Raw genomic sequence first — 26,910 nt, forward strand, 5'->3', positions numbered from 1 at the left:
AAAAAAACAAAATGGTGGTAAGCTAGAGGCAAACTCTTGATTAAAAAATATGCATAGATTTATACCCGATTCCAGCATTGCTTTGAAAAATTAGCTTTCAGTGACCCAGCCTGGTGGCACAGTCCCTTCTATTTACTGCTTGTGTAGTTGTATTGAAAGAGTGTTTAGTCAGCATATTATAGCTGTGATGAAGGCATATCTGGCAATCAATGGAATCTGAATTAGTTTGTCAAAAAGAGCAATTACAAATTCCTGCGTTGTCTGAAAGCGACCCTGGGTGCTCTCTTTATTAACTCGCTCACCTCACTCATGAGTGTAAAAGAGCAAAGGCTGAGCTCCTCTGAACTGCCCATAGATTAATTGGTAAAGTGGGAAAAACTGGAAGCCAGTGCGGCCCAGTGCTATTTGCCCTGCTTGTGCATCTTGACTAACTAATCAGTGGCACCTTACACTGAGGATCTCATATCCTTGGAGTCTTTGCAGGTCTAAAAAGAATCTTCCCTCAGAAAAACATCAGTTAATAGGCCCTCATTTCTTCTCTCTCCATTAGGAGCCATTCTCACAATCGAAAGAGCGAGCACGCTAATTCAATTCTCAAAGAATGAGGTGTCAGAGCTTGTAATATCCTTGAGGAGCACCCTTAAAGAAACTCCATCACCAGCAGAGTCAGAAAATGGAAGGCAGTCCTCGCTGTTTATGACAGTGGATGCCACAACCCGGGTCAACTCAGAGGCGGGCCCACAATGTTGAAGTTCTATGAGGGGACATTTGGTTCCTAATACCATGAAAGTCAGGATTAGTAAAACCCAGGGATCAGAACCACTGGGGTTCTCCCTCCGAAGCAAGCTTGGTTTGACATGTGTCCTGGTCAAAGCACTCATTCCTGTGTAAGCAAACGCCTTTCTCCAAATAATCGGAACTTGTGACCCACCCAGTCGGCGATTATAAAGAAAAGACATCAGAACTCAACTGCAATAAATTATTGTAGTTGAGTTCTGACCTCACAATGCCTGCTGCCAGAGCCAGTAGCCCAGGTAAAAGACAGGTCAGGTCATGAGCAGCTGTTTAAAGCCACGAAAATTAAATGTTGCATTTCTTTCTTCGGCTCTATTCTTCTAGCTTACAGTGATGAGAAGAAAACACTTATTTTTTGCAATCCTTAGATAATTATAGAAGAGTCAACATCTTTCTGCATCATTCTACACATTGCGAGCAAATGTATCTTTTATTTTTTTCAGCAGACTTGTATTGAACTGTTTCTAATATCTTTCAGCAACAAAAATGAATTCTTATTTGTAAAGACACATTTCACCCCTTAAGGTTTAAAGGCGCTGGGCTCAGGCCGTCGTGGAGATTAAGTGAGCTATTGACCAGAGCTGAGCTGCCGCTGGCACCACGAACGGAACCACGAGCCCCGCGCTCCAGAGTCAGCTGCTCTGGCCGCTGTGCCACACCTCTCCTGATGTGTTTATTTTTTCACTACAATATCTATTTTTATTCTTCATGTTTGCAAACATGCTCTCTCTTTCATATACAAGAGCAATGCACCAAGGTTTTAAGTGGTTTGTTTGAAAGATGATGGTGTGACCATGTGTTATATGGGATAAAGTACCCCCTGCTGCGCATAATTGCAAGTCACCTTGGACTTCCATAACCTTATAAAAGAACTCAGCATTCAGTCTTGTTCTTCTATACGGTTATGGAATGCCTCGGTTATTTGCAATTTTCTTATGATGTTCATTAGGGTTACTCTATCCCTAATATAAAGCACACTGCTTCTTAGATAACAGATTAACAAGCTTGCAGAATTGAAAAAGAAGGAGCAATATCAGTGTGAGAAGTAATGCCCCTAAAACTGAAAGACAGCAGGGACATATTAGCCAGCAAACCCTTACACCTAGTTAACCCCTTCGACGCTCATGACGAGCTGGGCTCGTCATGAGGCCTCCTCGCACGCTCATGACGAGCCCAGCTCGTCATGAATAATGGGCTTTACAAATTGTCAGCGTGCGGGCGGAAATCATGCCGCACGCATGCGGTTAAAAGATATATATGTGCTATATTCAAGGTTTCGCATAAATATAATCAAACCGTTTTGTGAGGGGTATGACTAGATGTGTTGACTGAAGTGGAAGAAAATGCATCAATATTCTTGCGCTGAGAAATTCTTGCCATATCGTTTATTTCCTGGGGGATTTTTCTCTTACCACGTTGAAGATGATGCTGTAAACCAGTGAAGATACAGGGAATCAAAAACTGTCAGACGGTCAACAGGAGCATAGTCCACCTTGAAATAAATGTATAGGACTATAAATTACATTGCCCAGCTGCCTAAAATTCATTCACAAGCACAGCAGGTGCCCCAAAGACTGCAATGGAACACCTTTGTAAAAATAATTTTTCAGATGTCCAATGAAACCGTGCAGGGATTGCCATGTTTAAGACCTGGCACCAAAGAATCACTACTAATTTTTAATGTACACTCATGATGATGAATTGGTTTCATCTGCTTTTTTACTGGAATAGTTTTTAACACTTGAAAAATGTAATGTAATTGCTTTTGTGATTTTAATTAATCGAATAAAGTGTGATTTGACTTGACTTGACTTGAATCACTACTCCAAATCTCTTTATTAACCAAGTGTTGTCTGCTTTTGAAGGATCACTACTACAGCTCAAAATTTCTTTTTATTGATTCCATCTGGTTTTCTCAATTTTTCTACACTTGTGTAGTGGTGTGATTGACAGATCTAAAAACATCAAGCCTGGATTTTAAGTAAATGAAAAATGTTTTCATTCAGCCGTTGTTTTAAGTGATGTCACACACAGCGATCATTGAACATTCTATTTTGGTGTTAATCACATGATTCCTCATTGACTAAATGGATGGTAATATGACTTCACTATACAAAAATAGAAAAGACTAAAAATAAATCACTGCAAAAAGAATTCCTTTAGAGCAACAAACAAAGAAACTATCTGAAATTCCAATCTGCCAGTACTTTAGCAGACCTAGAAAACCTTCTAGAGGACACTATATCTCTTAAATAAGTGTTTCACACTAAGCAGTAATGCCAGAAATTGGTCACAGGTTCACCGATCCTTTGATCACTCCAACCAATAATTATCAGAGTTGACACAGTATTAAGCAAAGATATTAGCTGATGTCTTCTTGGTTATGTTCCTCAAGATGAGGGATCGGGCAGCATTTCCATCAATCCATGTGGTGATCTCACTTTCTGACATTTTTCGTTAGGTTTCTAAGAAAAATAGCCAAATACAAATGGCACTAAATAGTTTTTATGTAAACGACATTACTATTTCATGCTGCAATATGGTAGAATAATATTAGCTTCTCTTTGGAATCACTAGTAAAGGTAAGATGATCTATGCACCAGACCCATTTCTGACACACTTAACATTTAGCGTTGATACTTGTAGTGATTATATGCACGCCACATGATAACTTAGTGTGACTGCATTGACACAAACAATATGCCAATAGACATATTTGGATTTTTAGGCTTATTGGCTTCTTTATGGCACTCAATCTCCTTCTGTATATATATAAATGATCCTCTGCAGAAAACCTGCTTCTGTTTTATTGAGAAACCATAAACAGAATGTCCTTCTTCCAGGACTTTCTTCTTTAAAGAGCGTTGACAAAAATACAAATAGAAATCAAATTGCATTATATTTCTTCTGACCATGTAACCACAAGGCACGCAAAGTATTATCTTTACAACCATATATCAATTGATTTCAAATCACTGATAAAATACATACATCCCTTCAACAACAAAAAAGGCCATCAGTGGCTGGCATTCCAGGTAAAATGACTAAGAACTTCTTACTTAGGATAAGGACTGCTGAAATGTAAGACAATTGATCACTTTTTGAAACCAACACTCAGATGATAGAGGTTCTCTTCTAAAATCTTCGCAAACAGAGAGCGGGCATTGTGTTATGCTTATTTTCTGAAAAATGTAATTCCAGGATTACTACTGAAGGGATCATCTGAAAACAAATGTACCAAGTCAGCATCGTGTACCAAGTGAGTAGCCTTGGCAAAGTGATTTTGGTATTAAGCTTTAGAAGAATACCCATTTGGAGGTGCAGTGGCTTCATGTTATAATGCAATGAGATTGCATAAGTAATTTGGCACGTTTGATGTATCACTCAATATATACAAAAAGCCTATTGTACTGGTACCTTGTACATTCTATATCTTTAGTTGAATGAAGCAGATAATATGAATGAAGCAGATAATAACCAAAAACGTAACAATAAGGCTGTTGCCACAGGATATGGTTCAAATGACAAAGAATTTGCAGACAAAAGTTCTAAGCTGAATACATTTAAACGAGTGACCATTTGCTAGTCCAAAGAATTCTTGAACTTACCTAGAACTAGGTAAGCAGTTCATACTAAATAAACAGTTGTCTATTAAATATACTTCATATAGTTGCCAAACCATAGAAAGGTTATTAGCTATACAAAATGGACCACGAATATTCTTCCAAACAGGAGCCATAGTACAGATGCCCAGATTTTCGTAGATTGCGCTGTTCGTACTTTTCAAAAGGTGCAGCCAGCACAATCCCGAAAGATTTGCTGCAGTATGGTGAATGCGCTACCCCTAGGGCAACCGTGCACTTGAGCTGCCCTGGGGGCGGTGCATTCATGTGAAAAACAGAGCGGCTGCTTTAAAGCCGCTCCATGTTTTCACGGAGCAGGCAGCAACCCGCCTGCACTTCTAAAGGGGATTAGAGTTCCCCTTGCAGGCAGGTGCACTCAGTGACTGCATCCGCCTGCAAGGGATGACTGATATGGACCCCCTCCAGAGGGCTGCTTTCAGGGGGTGCACTGCCAGTGTGCCTCCGGAGAACTTTTTTTCCTCTGCGCCTGCATATGTAATGCGGCAGGGGTCGCAGAGGGAACGGGATTACCTCATTTGCAAGGGTCACGCCCCCATGCAAATGAGGGAACGCCCTCTAAAGATAGCACTAGTGCTTTATGTGCGCCAGCGCTATCAGTATTACAAATGGGGCTGCACAAGCATCTGCAGCTCCGTCTGTAATGCCAAAGTGCCTTGGGGGCGTGCAAAGCAGGCGCAAATGCGAGTTGCGCCCCCAGGGCACTTTCATAATACAGCCCCTGGAGTCTTGCAGCAAATATGTTGTATTACCAAGAATTTACAAATTTCTCTCCACAGCAGTATCAATTCAACAAATGTATTTAGTTCAACCAGTTTGGAAGCAATCACAGTTGTTAACCTTATGTTTATTTGTATTTATTAGAAAAAGAAAAAATCGATTTCAAAATAAAATAAAAGTGGGGTCTTTAGAATATTAATTCAAGTAGTGGATGCGATGATGTAGATGCCTTATTACCACAAAACCAAAACATTTTAGAAGCTGGCCATGAGTAATTTCGGGATGGAAAATATGAAATTCTGCATAAGATTGATTCCCATCTCGGTGCAACTCATTACCTGTATAAACATCCTCCACATTGGCCATGCTATAAAGAGCCAACGCAGGATTCTTCTGTAAAAAACACATTGTCTACAACAGACAGGGCAAAAGAAAAGTAACCGTTTATGTTTTCTTTGCTTATAAAGCTTATGCTAAAGAAACCTGTACCAGCTGAAGTTACATCAAAAAGTAAACTTTGTGGTCTAAGATATTTAATTAGTTAACACTGGAGGGTCTCTGGGAAGATAATGTCTTCAACTTGTCTCTTTGAAACAGAACAATATAGAAGTCAAAACAATAATCATTAAGCACGTGCGTCTTTCTTTGAACATGTCTGTGTGTCACAAGGAACTGGAAGTATGTCTACTGTGTTTTATAGCTCTCAGGTATTTTCATCTTCCTTTGAAGCCTAACTTTTCAAATCACGTCACTTTAGGGTATATCTGAGATGAAAAAAATGTCCTTTATTTTGTCAGTGTAAGACACAACTATTTAACAAATAAACGGGTTTGTCATTTTAATTCATCAACATTCGTTCACCATTAAAGGATGTATTTTCGTCAGGTTTGTACTACTCAACGTGGTAAACATTGCCTTTCTAGAAACACCACACCACAACACAATCACAAGCCTTCTCCAACTTCCACTCTGTTTAGATTCACACTCTTCTTTATTCTCCTCTACAATTTGGTTTACACCAATTAATAAAAGCTTGTTTTATATGTTTCACTAGCCACCTTGCTACTGAACTCCATGCCAACCTGTTCTCTCTGGTTAGTCACTCTATTTTTTACACCACTCTTTCCCCATTTATTGGCATATGCTCAGCGTTTTCCTGGTTTGTTTCTTATCTTTGAAATAAAACAAGTATTGAGGGCTGGCCAATCATGGGTCCCATTTTCACTCCATAATATACACCATCCCTCATCATTTTGTCCTAGGGCATGTTCTTTTTCCCATTTGTCCTTTGGAACATCCAGTACCCTTTAACCGCATGCGCGCTAGCGGTTTTCCCGCTGCGCGCTGCGTTTTTTGAAAAGCCGCGTTACATGACGAGCTCAGCTCGTCATGAGCGTACGAGCGGTGTAACTCATGACGAGCTGAGCTCGTCATGAGCGCGGAAGGGGTTAAACATGCAATCTAAAGATTTCTGTCCTGTTTTCATCTCTCTCCACTTATCTGTCTAGCACAACAATGACTTGTATTAATGCTAAATATCATTTTGCTTAAGGCAGGGCCGGACTGGGAACCAGTGGGGGGGTTGGAGGTGCCACCGAGCTCTTTGCCGGGCCCGGTTTTCGGCCGATTTTGGTACAGGGCCGATTTTGCAGCTATGCTGCAAAAACGGCCCTGTAACAAAAACGGCCACCAGGGGCCCAAAACCGGCCCCCACCCGTGCGGCGCACCGGGGGATTGTCCGGTGCCCACTATGGCCAGTCCGGCCCTGCGCTTAGGTCATGGCAACTAGGAGAAAGAAATACTTATCATTCATGCTGCTTCTCACTACGATTCTCCCTTGCCAGCTTTTATATTTTGCTGCCTTCTCCTAAATGTGTCCTGATTTTTCTGTAACCTTGGTGTAAATTTCAATGCTGCTAAACTACTCTGATCTTCTGTACAACCTGCATTTCTCAAGTTTACAATATTCAGATAATATGTCCCTTCTAGACAGTTAAGTCAACTGAAACCTCTTCTTCCCACTAATCTTCCCAAATGACAACTTAATGTCCTGTTAATCTAGTTTATGTCTACTACTACTATCTTCTTCCTTTACAACCTCACCCGTAAAGTGAATTTATCTGATGAAAGGCCTCTAAGGTCTCTTACCAGGCAATACTTTTCACTGGTGATCCATTTCGATTCTTTGTGAGTTTAAGTGGCTGTGCTCCTGCTTAAAATGTGTATCCTGTTACAGTTCAAGGTTCGTAATCATAACCCGGACATGTTTGTGAGTGAGTTGGTACAGTTGAAGAGAGAAGTGTGGTTGGGCAGTTCACACAGCAGGTGAGAGATATCTCTGTTACAACCTAGATTGAAATTGACTTGTAACAGTTGTTGCTTTATCCAAAGCAATTGAGGGCTACAGAGTTTGGAGCATTTGATTGGAAACAATAATTCATGGCTAGGAAGGAGATTGATCGGAGTTCGCGGATTCCAGCTGAGTCCAATTTACAACATCGAGGGTGAGCTTAACTACTATATGAATGCTGCTCATCATGGCAATCGGTGGATTAGCTTGGTAGTTTAATAGTCTACTAAAACAAATGTTAATATGCTAGGTAACAGGTTTAAATCTGAATTCAAGCAATTTAGAAGATATGCCGATGACAATGAAAGGGAGAATACTTTGTTTGCAGCATGACAGTCATTTGGGCAAGCCTGAGCAGAAACATTATGCAGGGGAAAGAAAGCAAGGGGGTAAGCAAAAAGGAAAGAAACAATCTGGTGGAAACCGAAAACAGAAGCCAAACTAATGGGTAGTGGAAGAAGCAGGTGAGTTTCAAATAGGAAACTGGATCGACCCTCTAAGGCACCAAGAAAATGCCAAAAAAGTGATAGCAACTGAAAAGTAGAAATAGAAGGAGAGCCTAGGTAAGAGACTAGATCGGGGCCAATGGTGGAAAACTGAAGTCTTGGCACAAAAGCGTCAAATGGAAAAAAATTAAATGAATACATTAACAAAATTAAACAAATGTAGGATTATTGGAAAGTCAAGCATTCAGGTACAAAGGTAAAAATAGTTCACTATGATGAAGGTGCTGGAAAAAGAAAAGAGAATAAAGGATGAAACAAACACATTGCATTGTAATGCAATTACAATTATATAGTGCTCACTATCCCTGACGAGGTATTGAAGCATCTTAAGGCGAGTAGCACACTATTCTTGTAATCAAACGTTAGTGGATAATCCAGTGGTTATTAATTATTGTTATATATTGTTGGTCACTGGATTAGTCCTGTACTCAGAGAAAACTGTTTGAAGCATTTCCTCCACTTTCTAGTGGCGGAATAAGATAACAGGAGTTAGGTGTGACTATTAGTTCGAACAAGTAGTTCATGAGATACGAAAATAGGGTAGGGGAGGTTTGATCCTGCAAGGAGGTCTTACACAAGAATCCTTTGGTTTGAGTGAGATGGATAGATAGGCTAGACAAGGTGATATATTGCAAGTAAGGTTACCCAGAAGGAGAGTTTATGATTTCTTAGGAGAGGTATGGTTAGTTTACTGAAGTATAGTTCAGAGAAAGGCAGGCAGGCACGTGACAGAATAGGGTACACCCAGAGGGACTAAAACAAGCAGAGGTTGGAGCGTAAGGAATGTATCATTCAAATAGAAGGATAGGGTAGAGAACAGTCCCTAGCTATAAATCAAGGTCGAATTTTATGCAGGGTTTTTAGGACTATGTTGGGGTAGGATACTGGGATAGCATGCAATCTTGGAAAATATAAAGAGTAGCAAGAAAGATTGAAAGTGTTTTTACCTGTGGGTAGGTGATTATGCTGTTGTTTCTCTGGTTGGTCAGTATTGTAGTTGATGGAATTGATAAATTCTGTTACTTTTTTACATATATATATATATATTGAACATTACAGAGATATTAAAAAACGTTGCACTTTTTTAAGAGGTACTGAGCTAGATGGTATGTCTAGATAGTGGGTCTTTTAGGTTTGCCTGGCAATATTTCGAGGAATGGACAATCTCTAGGATTTCCATTGATCATTCCATTATGCATTTTTTGCCCTGGATATTAGTATGGGTTGTTTGTAAACTTATGCTGATGAATTAGCTCTTTGTTGATCTTAGCGGATCCTGGAGGGTATCTTTCAGTAGCCAGAATTTTGGTTCATGTGGATTCTCTGTTAAATAAAATATTGGTAAACCATCCTTTTGAACTGTAAATGATTATCAGTGGCTCTGATTTTTGCAGGGAGGGAATTTCAATCTTGAACATGGTGCCAATGTGAGATTAAAGAAATAGTCAGCCTGTCTAAGCTATTTGTCACTTTGAAAAGGTGGGTCTTGGCATGGTGGTAGTAATGTATTATGCAATGGTTGTTGGTGTTGATGTTTTGCTTTACAATAGGAGTGAGAAGAATGGAGTTGGTGCTTTGGATTAGAAAAACAGTTATATTTTTGTGTTTGTGGATGTTCAAGGTTACTTTCTGTGTGGACACTGGGGAGGTTTTGAAGAAGCCGATCTCAGACAAAAATTGGGGGGGTTTCAGATGGTATTGGTAGCCCCAGGTTTGCAGGAATGTGAATATAGGTCTTGGGTTTTAGCACCCAATATCAATTTGAGAGTACTGATGGTAAGTGGGTTTAGTAGCAAAACTTTAGTGGAGGAGGTATAGGTTATTTTCGCACTAGGTGATCCAGGCATGAAGGGTGAGTGGCATTATACAGTGCTGAAGTGCCTAACTTGTTAAAGTAAATGAAGTTGTGAAGTGAAATACTGTAAGAGAACAGTAGTGACAAAACATCAGGTGTTTTGGAGTAGGATTGTGGGGTGAGAGCATAGCTCCTTTTGAGAATTTGCTTGTGCAGCTTTGTTTTTTGGCTACAGGTGTTGGCTTTGCACAGACCAGTCAATTACAATTCACAGCCAGCTGCCCTTCTGCTTGCCACCTTTAACAAATGTTGCCCCTCGTCACTGATTCATGCGATACCAGGATTGAGAAGAACATTCCTTTACATTGAACAATACTATTTCTGTTGCTTGGGTTGCGGTATGAACTAGTGAAATCACACACAGCAGGCATATCAGTTGGGCGGCACAGTAGTATAACCTATGACAGAAAATGTCAAAGGGTTTGAGGCAGTATCGAGTGAATATAAAGAAAGTGTGCCATTTGAATTTTCATCCTACCTCAACTTTGTGGGAAATATTGTATTACAATTTATTGAAATTATGAGGCTATACTTTAACAATAAATTAAACACGCGTACTGTAAGAAGGGGGTCACTGGTTTGGAATTGATACTTAGTAGAGGCAGAGATCTGGGGTAGGATACACCAGAGAATATTGAGGGACAAAATAACAGTAGATAAATATTTTTCCATCACCAGTCTGACAATATGGTCAGGTAGCTGTGTGTGATATTAACAGGGAGCAGACCAACACATTCTACAATACTCCCCAGAGCACTGGCTTAAAAAAAAAAAGCACTACACTTCAAAAGGCAGTATTCCAATTCTCTTTTGAAATGTTATTAATTTCAGGCAAGATTAGTTTGTACCTGAACTGGGTTATGTCATCCTAACAATACAACACTAAACTAGCCTGAGATGTGAACATATTTTGCCATACTCTACTTAAGATCTGGAGAGGGTAAAATCAAGAGGTACTATAAGAACCCTATGCGTTGCATACGTAATGTGACTTTTTGCATGAATAGCTTTAGTTGATCTTTTATAAGGTAGTTAACAAAAGTAGAAAACACCCGATCATACCATTTTAAAATATTACCTTTTTAGCATAGATGTCAGTTAGTGCTGCTGCGATCCTGGCATGTCCCTTGGACCCCTGACACTACCTCTGCGGCCCTAGCGTCAGCAGTGGTGAAATAAGTGCCAGGAACAGAAGCAGCTCGTCCTTAAGGATCGGTGAGGGCTTAACTTTCCTTGTTTGTCAATGTTTTTTAATTATGCTAATAGTGAATAATATTACATTATGTACTATTAGTTTAATTTAAAAAATGGAATACAAATAGCTGGAATATGACTTTCCCCAGCTGCTGAGGTAAGTAAAAAGAAATATTTTAAATGTATACATGATGTGTGTGTCGGTAGGGGCTTCACTCTCCTTGTTTGTCAATTTTTTTTATTATGCTAATAATGAATAAGGTTACATTATTCACTATTAAAAATGGAATACAAATAGCTGGAATATAACTTTCCCCAGCAGCTGAGGTACGTAAAAAAATGTTTTTTAAATGTATGTATGTTGTGTGTGTGCAGTTTTGAGTGGGTTTATGTAAGAGAGAAGGTGTGTATGAGTAGGTAGAGTGAGTGTGTGTATGTGTGAAGACGAGTATGTGTATGCATGTGTATGTGTAAGCATGTGTGAGTGAAAGTGAATTTCAAATGGCATGTGAAGTCACTTTCACTACCCCAGGCGTTTTGGTGAATTGGCGTCCATGCTTTTTAGGCGTGGTTTTAACCAGCACCACTGCTAAACATACTTCGCGATTAAAACATACAAAGCGTTCTGCAGACCAAACGGGTTTCATTTACGTACTTTATCACGTGCACAATGTATGGATTATCCCTGCTGGGCTTCGCACATTTGGTACGATGGAAAATCAATAAAAATGTATTGTTAAAAAAAAAAACATACCAAGCGTGTACCTTGGGTCCGCCCCTTCCAACCACTGGCTTTGCTCAACCAACCTCGTGCAGCCATTGTCTGGAGACTGAGTTAATCGTGTCTTGGCTCAGCCCTGTGAACTATTCATCTCGCCCCTAATGCTATTTTCTGTTTTGGTATATTCTTTCATTTCCATTCGAGAGCTTACATTGAAATGCATGACAGACTAGTTCACAATTGCAGACCAGCTAGTTCGCTCTCATGCATTTCCATCTATATGCTAACATTTGATGCCTTACCTCATTAAACCCAGACCTGGCTTTGTCGGGCTTGCTAAATATATATTCAATTGGCCAAATCAGGATTTTTGGTGCAAAGCAAAAAGCCATTACTGGGGGGAATCCACACCCTATAAGGAGACAGATCAAAGAAATACCCTCATTTCAGCTGCATACGCTTACAACTGCAATCCTAAATAAAATTACGTTTTCATTAAAAGTCGATGTCTAAAATATTTTTGGCCATGCACTGCCAAGGACACATGAATAAGTAAGAGCTGGACATCACCGAATCCCGGAAACACAAAAATTAAATAACATTATAGATTTTGCCATTGCTGAAGCAGACACACCATTTCGGCTCATCTGTATACCCACTACAGTTGAAATACATTCCCCAGAAACAGGGATTGACTCCAGCCCCATTCAGACTGTAAATCAATGCAAAGAAACCATACACACTTTTCTTTTGCACATCAGGGTTTCATTCTGTTTTAGTGCAGTCCGAGACGGGCATCGCTAACACATTCTCGCAGCAGGTCATGCTACCTCGCAGGGATTGCTGCTTCACCCGCTTTCCTCTGTGCTGCATTTTCAGCAAGCTGAACACATCAATCAGAGAGCAGGCCATTATGTCATGCTTTCTGAAGCATTCTGGGAAACCACTCGCTTCTGTGAACAATGACATAAGCTTTCCAGAATACTGCTAGCAGAGCTAAATACAGCCTCTGGCCCACGCTCCTATAAACAAGTCAGAAAACGGCTCCCTAAATTAGAATGTATCGGTAACACAGAGGGGGAATTCTATGGGAATGTTTGAATATCGCTCCTCTGAAATACTTTCTCAAATCCATTATTAGAAAAAGGCGAATAATAAGATCTCTATTGTGCACGAGTATAGGCTTGCTTCTTCTTTTCCCTGGGGACCCCTTCCCATTTGCAAATGGGTTACCACCTACTTGAAGTAGATGGTAATATGTGAAGGTTTTGCGACCGCATTCAAGGTCACAAAACATTAATGCATACCGTTATGATTCGATATTTGGGAGGGACGCCCTAAACACGGCCTTTCCAAATAGTGAATCGCAAACCCAATTTGCCTTCCGGCAACAGAATTTGCAGCATCAGAAATGCATTTTTTGAGAGGCGCAAAATGCATGTTGCATCTGCGCTATGAGCGCAAAGTCCAACCTGTGGTTACAACACTTCTACACCAGTTGATGGAATATATTTTATGGGGCTGTTTAAAGGGGTGCAGAAGAAGCAATCTTAGTATGATAAAAACAATGAAGCCCATTATTAGTTAACAAAATATGGCAAGGCCTGGTTGGAATGACAGGAGGTGTACAACATGTCAATTTGCATATATTTAAAATTTTCCCAAGAACATAAATGAGCAAAGATATTATTCTATAAAATAGGGGATCTGCAGTTTGTGCGCACAGTACTTTGATTGGAGCGTGGAAGCAAATCTGAATATTCTTTCATATAGTGGATACTAGACAACTAACCAGGTGCCTTGCCCATTTAGAGGACTGGACCTAAGTTTTTTGTGTGCCGAGTCCCTGGAGTACTTCTTTGAGTGACCTGACTGTACCTTAGTGACTTAAAATCGTCTCTTATGTGGACTCTCTCTGGTGGATTAGAAATGCCTAAACAAAACTGAAATAGGTTTTAACAGTGTCTGCTGTGCGTTGGACCTTCTGTGCTCTTGGGTTGAAACCATATTATAATCCCTGATAGCTCAATATTGCCCACAGTACAACACTTTCCTATTTCTCTTGGATGGACTCCATATGGAATCATTTGGTGGGTTAATTGCTTCTTCAATTGGTTTTGCCTTTACATCTTACTGTGGGACGTCTTATCCCACACTTCACTGATGCATGTCCACTCCAATTTCATAGTACCTGCATGATCAACTGCTCTGCACAACACACAATTCCTATGTGCAGCAACATTTTCCACACCATGTCTACAACACTTTGTCAAACCTTCTCAACAGCATGTTCTATGTAGGCGAAAATATAAACACTAGCAACCGTGGCCCCCAAAGGAAGTACCTCACTCTGATGCAAAGCTGAGAGCTTCATGACATGCTATATAAAATAAAGTCAGACCACCCAGAAAGCATTTTGGACTGTGCAATGGGTAGGAAAGAGCTATACAAAAGTCAATATGATACAATGCTAAGAGACGGACGAGGAATATTGTGCATGGTACGGCTGAACTTTATTGAGTTTTGTACAGAGATGTCAGAAGAACGTGGGGGCTATTTGATGACTATCACAATAAAGAATTTATTAAGAGAAAGCATACTAGAAATGTGTCTATCAGGAGGGATATAAAGATGACACTGAGCATGTTTAAAATACAAATTGGCAAGGGACAGGTATATAACCTTCCTCCTAATTTGTAATTTCCAAATGATACTAAACCCAAAGATGGCTCAATGAAGTTGAGATTTTCTATTTCCATCACTGATATCAAACAACAAACCTGTGAGACACTGAGAAAAAGCGCATATGATTCTTTAATGCATGGTACAGTGATTCACATAAATTAGACTTATCTTTACAAGGTCTCGAGTAAATCCATCTAAAGGTTGCTTGTTCAATAACAATACAATCCCTCTTCTGAAATCCTTCATTCATAAAGGAAGACCCGTCTTGGGTTGATGCAATTTATAACCTGCAGCTAGTGAAATACTAATAACACACCTTAAAATAAACACCCACCATCAGATATATATTAATTTGTCATCTGCGAATCTTGACAGATAATTAATTGGAAAGAAATCTGTTTTCCTATGCATTACTATACCACTCATCCACAAACACACAGCCTAATTATGTAAAGAAGTAAAGAAAGAATAATAAAGACTGAAAAACACATGCCAAATTGAGGTATTTTCTCCTTACTGATGTCCACAATCAACATAAATGTTGTGCAAACAAGATAACAACGGGTAATCAATACACTGGAAAAGCATTGATAAATAATGCCTGGATACTAAGAAAAATTTACTTTGAGAGTCGAATTTAGAAAGCTATATAAAGGTTGGCAAAATATTGCCGCGCAGAAACATTGAATGCTAAATATTGTTTAGGAAAATATTGCTCCATTTGGTGTAGATTTTATTAACATCTGTAAATGATTTATTAGTGAACTTTATTATTGTCAGATGATATATGTTTTACAATATTCTCATACCATACTGATATAAATGTCTAAAATACAAACTAAGCACTGGAATATATAACTGACAGTACACTACAAAAAAAAAACAGGGAAATTAACCTGTTCTTGTCATCTACCATATGAAAAAGAATTATCAATTTGGCAGTGTCTAATAGGGTTGGCAAAGATGCAGGGCACACAAACTTATCATGAGGTTTGCAAATATATTTACATACTAAAGCCTAATTCTAGGAAAATTATTAAAGAAACACATTAAGACCTGTGACATCTATTAAGTCCTAAGAAACCAGGTGGCCAAATGATACAATCCGGCACCAAAAATCTGACACTACACCTTTCAGAGGAACATTTAGTACTAAATGTTAGAGGTGTGTAGGAAATATGCCGGATATGAACAGATGGGTAACTTACATGTTTAAATACTAAACATGATCTTGCCAATGAAGGAAGTGAATGTACGTGACAAGCATCAAACATTCAAAGAAGAAAGGAATATCTATAGGAAAAATCAGAGGGCATGAACCCTAAGAGAATATGAATCACATATATGGTCAACACGATTTCCCAAAGAGTACGGGTAATGCACAGCAACCGGAGGGGTGATGATTACAGGCACAATGAGGCATTCATTGAGTTATTTATATTGCAATGTTCTTATTTTTATATATAGGTTATAGTAATATATAAACTGAAGAGATACACAAAAACTGAAGGACTTCAGGAAAAGTTGGAACTATAGTATTTAATCTATTAAGTCTCCTATAGATTTCCTTCCAGGCTTTCACAAGTGAGCAGCAACCCACTGCCAACAGAATTCAACAGTTAACCAAGGTTTTCTTGGATCGCAATAATGCTGATAATCACAGAGTTCACGACTTGCAACTTAACACATCTAGATATTATTGATTCCTGTTCTATGGGAGCCAAAGCTGCCATGTTGTTAGTGCAAAGCTATTAAGGACACACAATTTAAAATGTATATGTTTCACCCATTCTCGTATCACAAAACCAGGTTCTTTCCACGCTTATGGATCACACAAAAGCCTTATAACAGACACACACTTTTTCCTTGCGGAAGAGGTTGTTCAGAAATTTTATTTTAAAGGATTAATTTAATTATAAATATTGCGGTCTTCAGCCCTTACAAGGTGCACGATCTCATGTGATCTAATACTGGATGCACAGTTACTCGAAAGAATAACAATGTGATTGACGCCAGAAAGGGGAACATATGGGTTATCTCCTGGCACAAATACATTAATGTATTACATAAGAATACCTTGTCAGCAATATTCACTGTAGCCATTCAAAGACCGGATTATCAATTTTGGTATTTGATAGTTCCAATACACAAAGCATATGATTTAAATTAACATGAGAATCATAGAAGCATTCATTTTACTGAAAGTGATGTGTTCAATAAAGTTCTTCCGTTCAAACATCAAGCTTAATTATGGAATACGTCATTACTCTCAGGCACGCATTCAGGGTTTAAATCAGGTACAAGAACAGTTGGACAGTGTTTGACTTGGCGTTGTTTAATCAATACATTTCAGACAATATCAGGTAAAAACTGATCCTCTGTTTTGCAGACTTCAAGGAAGCTTGCAAAGATGTAAATCACAGTAATAGCTGTGGAATGATGGGAAACATGGGAATTGATTCTTCCTTGGTCAAGCTAATAAACCTGTCAAATGCTTGAAAAATAGAGTCTGGATTATTTGTGTAAAGTAGAACCAAGTGAAAAAACGTTCTAGTTAATGCAGGTGGTAAACAAGAATGTATCCTAACACAATGAAAACTGTACCTTCAGAAAGACATGGTCAAATTTTCTAGTCATGCTGTAATTAAATATGATATGTATATATATATATATATATATATATATATATATATATATATATACAAGAACAGCAGTCTCTCACCACAAAACTACCAGGCAGGTAGCAAAGAGGAAAAACCACGCGAGTCCCAATCTTCTTTCGGCAAGTTTTATTGGTAAGGAAAGTTCACCAAATCTGACGCGTTTCGGACGTCCGCCCTTGGTCACAGATATATATAAAATGTAATCTTGATAGCAAGAGCAGGTGATGAAATGCAGAACATTTTATAATATTCAGTCCCATCTACAGTCATGACAGTACCAGAACATGCATGCAAATGAGATGTTTGTTTGGTGGTGTACAGGATCAATTACTCATATCAGGTGTTGGCATTAACTCAAAGGCAACTGAGATGGCATCTAATCAACTTGACAAATCAAGGGATTGTAGTTAGGCTTATAGAGCAAAAAAAAAGTATTACATGTTTGAAAATGTCTTATGTCTCGAAAAACAAATCTATGAAATATTAAAAAATAGTGGAGACTGGACAAAAAACATTTAAAATATGGTGGTGTCTAGTGTTAGATACAAGCAGCAGGCGGACCTGCTGGTACCATGCACTGTTCAAAGGGTGTATAACCTACAACCCCCTAATGTTTAACAAAATTAATCAAAAACGTAAGCAATTTTATACTGTAATGTATTTATACTTGATGTCTTAAGTACTCAAAAGCATATAAGAATCATGTACATATAGAACATACATCACATATTCATTGGACAACTAAATAATGATCATGTTTAAACAGTAAACATCATGTAAATCAGATACATTTCCAAAGTAAATCATTTAATATATGATGATCTTCTTCCATTTTTAGTTTGATGCCCGATGCATTTCGGGATGGTGAAGTCCCTTCTTCAGGGGGAAATACCTACAACAAATATACTTTGATTATCATTATTGAAGTAAACATGTCGGTGGAATATAGGTGTGTCAAAATGAATATAAAGGTACCCCGAGTAAGTGTGTTAGTAGTCAGAAAAGCGACAGTAGAGGAGTCTTTCTAAATGCCACCAGTGATGAATCATAAGTAAAACCTCAGATGAAAAATCTCTTGTGAAGAAAAGAGTGTAATAAACCATAATTCTCACCATGGAAATGAGAGTCTGTCACTTTCTACCACAGTATTGATATCGCTTGAGACTGCGGAAAAAACATGGGTTCAAAAACTGTCTATTTCTAAAGTTGTAACATAGGACCAAAAACCAAAAGAAGACTTGTCATGTGGCTTACCTAGGTATAACATTATCACATGACACGAGGATCTTTTGTGAGCACGTTTGTGCATTATTTCGCCTACCATGGCAATTGCAGCAAGTTTTCTGTCACTTAGACCGAGACATTGCAGACTATTTATCAGATATAGTTGCCTTTAACATATCTCTATCTGGGGGCTTCTTATTAAGCGATATTGTAGTTTCCAATTCACAGAACTACACCCAGACCTTTGTTTGTTTCCTCCTCCGTTACGCGCACAAGATTCTTCCGGCCCTCTCAATGTTTAAATTGTTCGGCCCCCGTCACGGCGTTCTCGTCATTCACCAAGAAGTTGAGCCGTTAACCATTACGCATTGGGTGCACCTAATAGCATCTTTCCGGTAAGCTATGACTCTGGGTTCTTTTGATTTTCATCATGAGGCACATAGGTTCTCGCACAACACTAGTAATTTGAGCATTATGCCTCTTTCCACTGCTGCGGGTATTTGCTGTACCGTTCATAGTTCCGTACGGCACCTTTATTTTCCCTTATGCGCTATATAATTTTTACATGCATCATTTAGAGCAGTTATTTTTCGGTGAATCTTACGGTGTGCTTATACACTTTTCTAGATACATTTAACTACACTATTGCGGAACCGTCAACTATACACCTAGTACAACTACGTTGCGGGTAAGGCTACATATGTTTTTTAGCAAGCAACTGATTCTCAGGACAATGAGCTAGTTGATTGGACATCACTTATGTTGTTTTTAGACATATTTCGGTTCTGTTCTTTTCTGAGCTTATTTGATGCTCATATTCATGTGCAGTTTTACGTGCATCAAGATTGAATATCACGCCACTTATATCTAGGTGAGCCACATGACAAGTCGTCTTGATTTTTGATCCTATGTTACAACTTTAGAAATAGACAGTTTTTGAACCCATGTTTTTCAGCAGTCTCAAGCGATATCAATACTGTGGTAGAAAGTGACAGACTTTCATTTCCATGGTGAGTATGGTGTATTACACCCTTTTCTTCACAGGAGATTTTTCATCCGAGGTTTTACTTATGATTCATCACTGGTGACATTTAGAAAGACTCCTCTACTGTCGCTTTTCTGACTACTAACACACTCACTCGTGGTACCTTTATATTCATTTAGACACAGGTGTGTCATTCCTCATTTACATTCAGTTATTAACTCAAATAAGAAGCTGCTGTGTGTATATATTCCACCGACATGTTTACTTCAATAATGATAATCAAAGTATATTTGTTGTAGGTTTTGCCCCTGAAGAAGGGACCTCACCGTCCCGAAATGCATCGGGCATCAAACTAAAAATGGAAGATCATCATATATTAAATGATTTACTTTGGAAATGTAACTGATTTACATGATATTTACTGTTTAAACATGATCATTATTTAGTTGTCCAATGAATATGTGATGTATGGTTTATATGTACATGATTCTTATATGCTTTTGAGACATCAAGTATAAATACATTACAGTATGAACATTAGGGGGGTGTAGGTTATACACCCTTTGAACAGTGCATGGTACCAGCAGGTCCGCCTGCTGCTTGTATCTAACTTAAACCCAGGTTTTCGAATTGACAGCGGAACCTGTACCATAGCACCAGTGTCATAAACTAAAAACAAATACTTCAGAGCATCTAAAAAAGTTGGTGTGCACCTTTACCTACCGTTATTATTCGAGGTGTCTGGTGTTGACAGGTGAACTTGTGATAGCTCAGTTATAACTCTGAACATAATTTCACTCTGGCAGTGAGAACATCTACTCTGAAACTGCATTTAAATCAGGGATATGGAGGGTTACCTATGATGTCATGAGTCAGCTCTGGGTTGACATGACCTTAAATTTAAACAAGCATTGGTAAAGCATCAGTTTCGCCTATGTAATGAATAAAGAGTTGTTTTCATCAATCATCGTATGGGAGAAGGAACAAGCTCTCTGACAGATAACACAGGAGTGGAGAGGAGGTGACAGTGGCCACAGCTGCGGACTCGAGAGCTGGGGATCCCAGTTCGAGCCTCGGCAGGCAGCACACCATCCTGTGGTTGTATACAAATCACAATCTCTCCAGGTGATAAAATTGTTATATAAATATGCTGCAAGAGTACAAGGCAAAACTTTATGAAAATATAATTCCACCAAAACAGACGTTAACAGTATTTCAGCGGCGGGGAACTGATAAGAGAAGCAGACGAGGAACAAGCATTGATAAATGCAGGAAAATATGTAACAGCCAATAGAAATGAAGGAAAGGTAAGTGGCACGCACAGGAACCAATTCGAAGCTAGAAAAGAGAGAAAAACGCATTTTACGTTTATATTAAAAATAATAGATTTCTAAACCACAGAAAAAGCGCTGTGCAGGCAAAACCTATAAAAGAGACTAAAGTTGATTTGCCTCACTGGCTAAAAAAGGTTAAGTGAGAAAAGTGTTGATGTCCTTACAGGGAGATAAAACTGATATAGCTAATCATGTGTGTTTTAATATTCTGCTATTTTACTGTTAGGGGCATCAAAAAGAATAAAATGTGTAATTTGTTAGCGGCACAGTAAAATGTGTAATGGATCTGAAATGGTCTGGTTCCAACACAGACTATATAGAAAGCTTGGCTGTGCTAGTTTATTTAAATAAAAAATATAACTTTAATTGCGATCCAGTGCTTGAAGTGTGAATTCATCTGGACTTTTTAAAGATATTTTTTTAATACTCTATTTCAAACCGCCAATAAAAAAAAGGGTGAGAGGACAAACAGGGTACGTAGTCTTCTTCTGATTATGTCAAAATGTTGCTAGGTTACCCCACTCACACTTACTTCATTATTTATCATGAAGGATGCATATGTAAATTCTGTTCCAAATTTATGATTTGGTGAAAAAAGGAATTTCATTGCTTTTTTGTAAATTGTGGAATACATCCACACAGCCCATCGGTAAGGATGGGCTTCGCAGAAGTGTAGAACAGATAATTTGGGAATTTGAACTATTACAGAAACAACTAATTGACATCTTATCATCGACATGCATAGTTGAAATACAGCTCTTGAAAATGCATTAAGAAGTGTAATTACACTGCCATTTAAAATATTGTTTCAATCAGAAATGTATATTAAACATCAACATACAGAGCTTTAGGAAGGTAAAAAATGAATAATATGTTTTTCACAAAGAGGTTCTGTGTGACAACGTTTGTTTCACATTATTGCTGCATCATAACAGTGCACAATCAGATTTAGAATCAGATATTCACACTCATGGTTGACGTCAATACCCTAATGGTTAATGGATATCAACAAAACATTTGCCTCATATACAATGAGCTACCAAGATGTATCTATAGTGCCAGATATTTAAAACTTACAATTATTACTGCTGACACACATACTTTACAGACAACAAAACTTAACAGGCAGCCAGCCACTTACACAGGTGAAAACCTTCTGCTTTGGAGAGCAGAATGTTGTCCTTTCAGAATTCTCTGAGAGCACTTTAAGAGCCAGTAACACTTGCAGATACTTCTGCAACAGCCTACCTGTCGAGGAAGTAACGTTTAGCATAGTGTAAGGATCTGAATAATGAAGGAACTTTCGAAAGTCCTGCTCTTTGCAAAAACATTCAATTAAAACTCATACTGAATATTACATGAGAAAAACATCAAGAGGAGCAAATCCATCTCCCTGTAACCCATCTAATAAAGTCATACAAAGGAAAACGGGCTCTTCTGAATACACTTTAAGCAAATGAATGGAGAGACAAAACAATGTTGCAAATTGCATAATTGCATAATTTTGCAACAAAAAGAGGATTAAAACAGGGCTTGTGCTCCAAACAATTAGTCGGGTTGTTTGTGGTGTGATTAAAAAGCTTTGAAGAGGAAACCCCTGGAGTGCGGCATCATTCTTTGTTAATTCTTTTATGATGTTCAAATAGATATATATATATATATATATATATATATAATCTGTTTTTTAATAAAAAAAAGTAAACGTCTGCCAATAAGTACAAGGCAAATAATGGATTCTTTAAAAATCCTATATATTGAATTAGGATTCAGTACTGATCTCTGGCAACAACACAATTAAGTATGATTGAAGGTTAATGATACATTGAACAGTTCAAGAATGGACCTTATGGCCATAAATATTGATGTTTGATATTTTGACCAAGACAAGTTCCATGGAAGTATTTGAGGAACAAGAAATTAGGTCAAAATTGTTCTGCTATACACGGGTGGTTATAATTTATACATCAATTAATGTATAAAAGATAACAATGTTTACATTGTAACTTTTACAGGGGGTCTCATCTTTATGTAAAGATTGGTTGTCCTGAAGATGGTCTTAAGGAGTGAACAAACATAAGACCGAAACGTCGACTTGATTGTCCATATCTTTTATGTCTTAATTGAGTTCTGATAACGATATCCCTTTCTTTGTAACACAGGAGTCATTGTTAATAATTGATGGTGGATTGGACTTTAATTCAGATGGAGGAATGGAGTGATTTATTCAATTCCTGTTCATTGGAAACGTTTTGTAATATCAATTTTAAATACTGAACTGTACCCTTTTCAAGAATATATACAAATAATCAATTTTCTATAAAACTAATCTCCCGTGTAGCTTCTTTTTCTCCATTCTGATTAATTTCTTTGTCCTAAATTGTGAGACTGAAATAATAACAAACCAATGCCAATCAGGTTGGATAGACTACCAAATGTGAAAAATATAGGTCTATAATCTGTGATCAATCTCTATAAAGCAAATTCCCTTGCCGGCACATTTGATACTATCAAGAGTCATATTGCAGCATACCAGACAATGTATCATACAGTTTTCTCTATTCACTTCCCTAAGTGAATTGCCATCTCTTCACCGCTATTCAAACCTCTGGAATATTTGGTCGACAGATCTATAATATATCTCGACTGAAGCCTACTCAGCCGTCTGAGGCGGTCCCCTCCCCTTACATTCTGTGGTACAGAGTCCAATCCGAAATACTGTAGCTTACTCCTATCCTTCCCATGCAGTTCCGCAAAATGCTGGGCTACTGGATACGCAGAATCTGCCTTATCGATAGCTCGTAAATGTTCGAGAATTCTCATTTTTAATTGGTTGATCGTGCTCCCAATGTAGCGTAAGCCGCATGGACAGACCAAACAATAGACTGCATAGGAGGTGCTACAAGTGATGAATTTCTGTATCTTCATGGATTTCCCTGTATCAAATATCTCATAGGTGAGGACCCTTCTGCTAGCTGCACAGGACTTACATCGGCCGCAGGGATAAAATCCCTTCATTTCCCTCAAGGTATTGGTCTTGGGAGTTGGTTTCTCTAGGTGGCTTCACACCAACATATCCCTTAATGACATCGCTCTACTAAAGGTCACGAAGGGGTGCGGTGGTAAGTCTATATATATAGACACAGGAATGATACAACTTTCATAATTTTACTACAAAAGGAGAACGCGTGGTGTTATTAAACAAGGCTTGCGCTCCCAACCAAATATATATATACTAAAAAGAGCAGATTTTGTACTGTTGAGCAATGGTGAAATGGATGTCGAGGCAACTTGGAACTTAAGGATTGACTGCCCATACATCATAGACTGGACCTTTAGTTCCCCCAGTAATTTGTGCAAGATATATATATATATATATATTCACTTTTAGCAGGAGTGTGTATATATATATATATAGACTGCTGTAACCTGGGTTTAATAAAGAACAACTCGCCTGATCTTCGGGGTCTGTCTCCTGCTGGAGGTTGTTGGGAGTGTTATTTTGTTTGATTACCTACTGGCGGTCGCCAGTAGGTATATATAGTTAGGATTTTTTCTCTATGGGTTTTTTGAAAATTCTATGTCTAATAACTTTGGCGTTTGTGGACGGAATTGGCTGAACTTTTCTGGAAAATGGCACATTTTGTTACTGAGCAGCCCCTGAAAATTGGGGGGGGGGTTCGTCCAGGGGGGGTCGAGAAAAAAGGGGGGTCCCAAAACGTGTTTTTAACATTGAGTTTTCCATAGGGCGGTTGGCCTCACTTTTAGCCCGAACGGCTGAATGGATTTGCACGAAACTTGGCAAAATTGTAGGGACTGGTAGCCCGATGTGCCTTTTGTAGGTCTCAATATATGTGCTACAGTGGATTTTGAGAAATTAACGTTTAAAAAAAGATATATATCTGTAACAGCGGACCGGGCAGCGCTCCAGGACGCGTACTTTTCGCGCAACGGAGCTTTGTGAAGCGAAGCTGATTGGTTCTCCGGCGTCTGTCAACATTCCAAACAGTCCGTAGCGGCCGCCATCTTGTCTCTCGGTAGGATCGAGAGACAAGAGGAGGCCAAAGCGAAGGGGCAAATGACCATAAGGGGGAATAGTAGATCCTCGCTGACCCCCTAGGTTTGATGTGGAGGTTTTAAAAGGGCCCCGCGGGGCAAAAAAAATAAATAATAATAATAATCGAAAGGCTGAATGGATTTGCACGAAACTTGGCAAAATTGTAGGGACTGGTAGCCCGATGTGCCTTTGCTAGGTCTCAATATATGTGCTTCAGTGGATTTTGAGAAATTAACGTTCAAAAAAAGATATATATCTGTAACAGCGCACCGCTTCGCGTACTTTTCGCGTTACGGAGCTTTGCGAAGCGAAGCTGATTGGCTCTCCGGTGTCTGTAAACATTCCAAACAGTACGTAGCGGCCGCCATCTTGTCTCTCGGTAGGATCGAGAGACAAGAGGAGGCCAAAGCGAAGGGGCAAATGACCATAAGGGGGCATAGTAGATCCTCGCTGACCCCCTAGGTTTGATGTGGAGGTTTTAAAAGGGCCCCGCGGGGCAAAAAAAATTAATAATAATAATAATCGAACGGCTGAATGGATTTGCATGAAACTTGGTAAAATATTAGGGACTGGTAGCCCGATGTGCCTTTGCTAGGTCTCAATATATGTGCTTCAGTGCATTTTGAGAAATTAACGTTCAAAAACAAGATATATATCTGTAACAGCGCTCCGCTTCGCGGAGATAAAATTATATCTGTATTACCTAGCTGTTGCTATCACCAGTTAGCGACGGCTAGTAGGAGATAGCGACCATCTTGGGCCCCACTTTGCATGTGAGTGATATTTATCACTAATGACATGCAAAGTGGGCATGCCAAGATGTTAGCGACTGGAAACAGTCGCTAACATCGCTATCTCCTATTATCAACTTTTGGAAATATTCGAGATAAGCGCGAATATCTCCAAAAAGTAACAGCTGCCCTGAGCAGTTCTTAGCCATGTTATCCAATGGGAGGTGGATAACATGGCTAAGAGCATTAGCTCGGTAATGCATGAATATCGCTGAGTTTTCAGCGATATTAATGCATTGCGGTCGTTTTTTATCGTATTTGCGATAAACCTTGATAATAGCAAGGTTTATCTGCGATAATTTCTGACGGTAAAAAAATCTTTGGAATGCATCGTTAGGGATAAATATCGCTTAACTTTGGTAATATGCCCCAACGTCTGTTAACGTTCGATTCGAAGGAAATCAGGAAGTGTTGAAAAACATTGTCTGCGCCATCTTGTCTTTTTTCAAATGCCACACTTTTGTCGTGCACGGCAGCCATTTTAGATGCCTTGACCAGACCCACTCTGTGCACGCTGTCGATCCTTAGCATGGCTCCCCACCCTCGCAAGCATCTCACCCAGGCAGTGGTCACCCCCGCTCTCTGTCTTATGCATGGGTAATAAACCTCCCCCCATCTGCGCTACTCTTCCCTGAGAATCACACCCTGTGCCCGCCCGACACCTCCCTTTCGCCCTATTCACTACCGCACCCTCTGACACTTCTTTTCCTCTGTGTCCGATTGTCCAGGCCGGTCCTAGGCTATCAGCTAGCCCTGCAGATGTAGTTTATGGCCACAGCTGTAAAGAATCACCCCTCTTCAAAGGAGTTATAGTAGATCAAGGCCCACACTCGATGAGATCCGTCACAGCAGAAGCGTTGCTATTATCTGAAAACCATCCTGTATTGTGATTGGGGAGGGGACCGAGCGTGAAGCGGAAGATTCCAGGGATGACTCTTTGTACATCAAAGTTTTTACAATTATGTGTCACATTAAAAATATATAGCACTCCGACAAAGTAGTAAGATTATAAAACTTTAATAATTTATAAATATATACAAGAAAACAAAAATAGTAATAACATATAAACATTTTTAGGGAAAAACAACGAAGTAGCGGTCGGCTGTGCGAATAGTCCCAACGCAGCACAACGTCCAGATTTCCGGCGTGGGGCGACGCGGGGGGTGGGTCATCAGTAGCAAACTGTTGTGCGAATAGTTCCAAGGCAGCAGAACGCGCCGAAATCTAGATGACACGAAAGTGATGTCTAGTAAGTTGCCACCCAGCAAATAACGGCGTGGGGCGTCGCGGGGGGTGGGTCATCAGTAGCAAACTGTTGTGCGAATAGTTCCAAGGCAGCAGAACGATGGCACCAAGGTGATGTCCAGTAAGTTGCCGCACTGGTTTTGGTAT

At 39.1% G+C, this 26,910-nt stretch overlaps 1 protein-coding gene across 27 annotated transcripts in view; it reads right to left on the bottom strand.

The window, feature by feature from the left end:
- Window positions 1–26,910, bottom strand: part of ANK3 (ankyrin 3) — a 1,924,186-nt gene that overhangs the window by 833,231 nt on the left and 1,064,045 nt on the right. The gene's annotated exons all lie outside the window — the stretch shown is intronic.

This window comes from Lissotriton helveticus, chromosome 5_1, assembly GCF_964261635.1.
Source record: "Lissotriton helveticus chromosome 5_1, aLisHel1.1, whole genome shotgun sequence".
NCBI classification, from domain to species: Eukaryota; Metazoa; Chordata; class Amphibia; order Caudata; family Salamandridae; genus Lissotriton; species Lissotriton helveticus.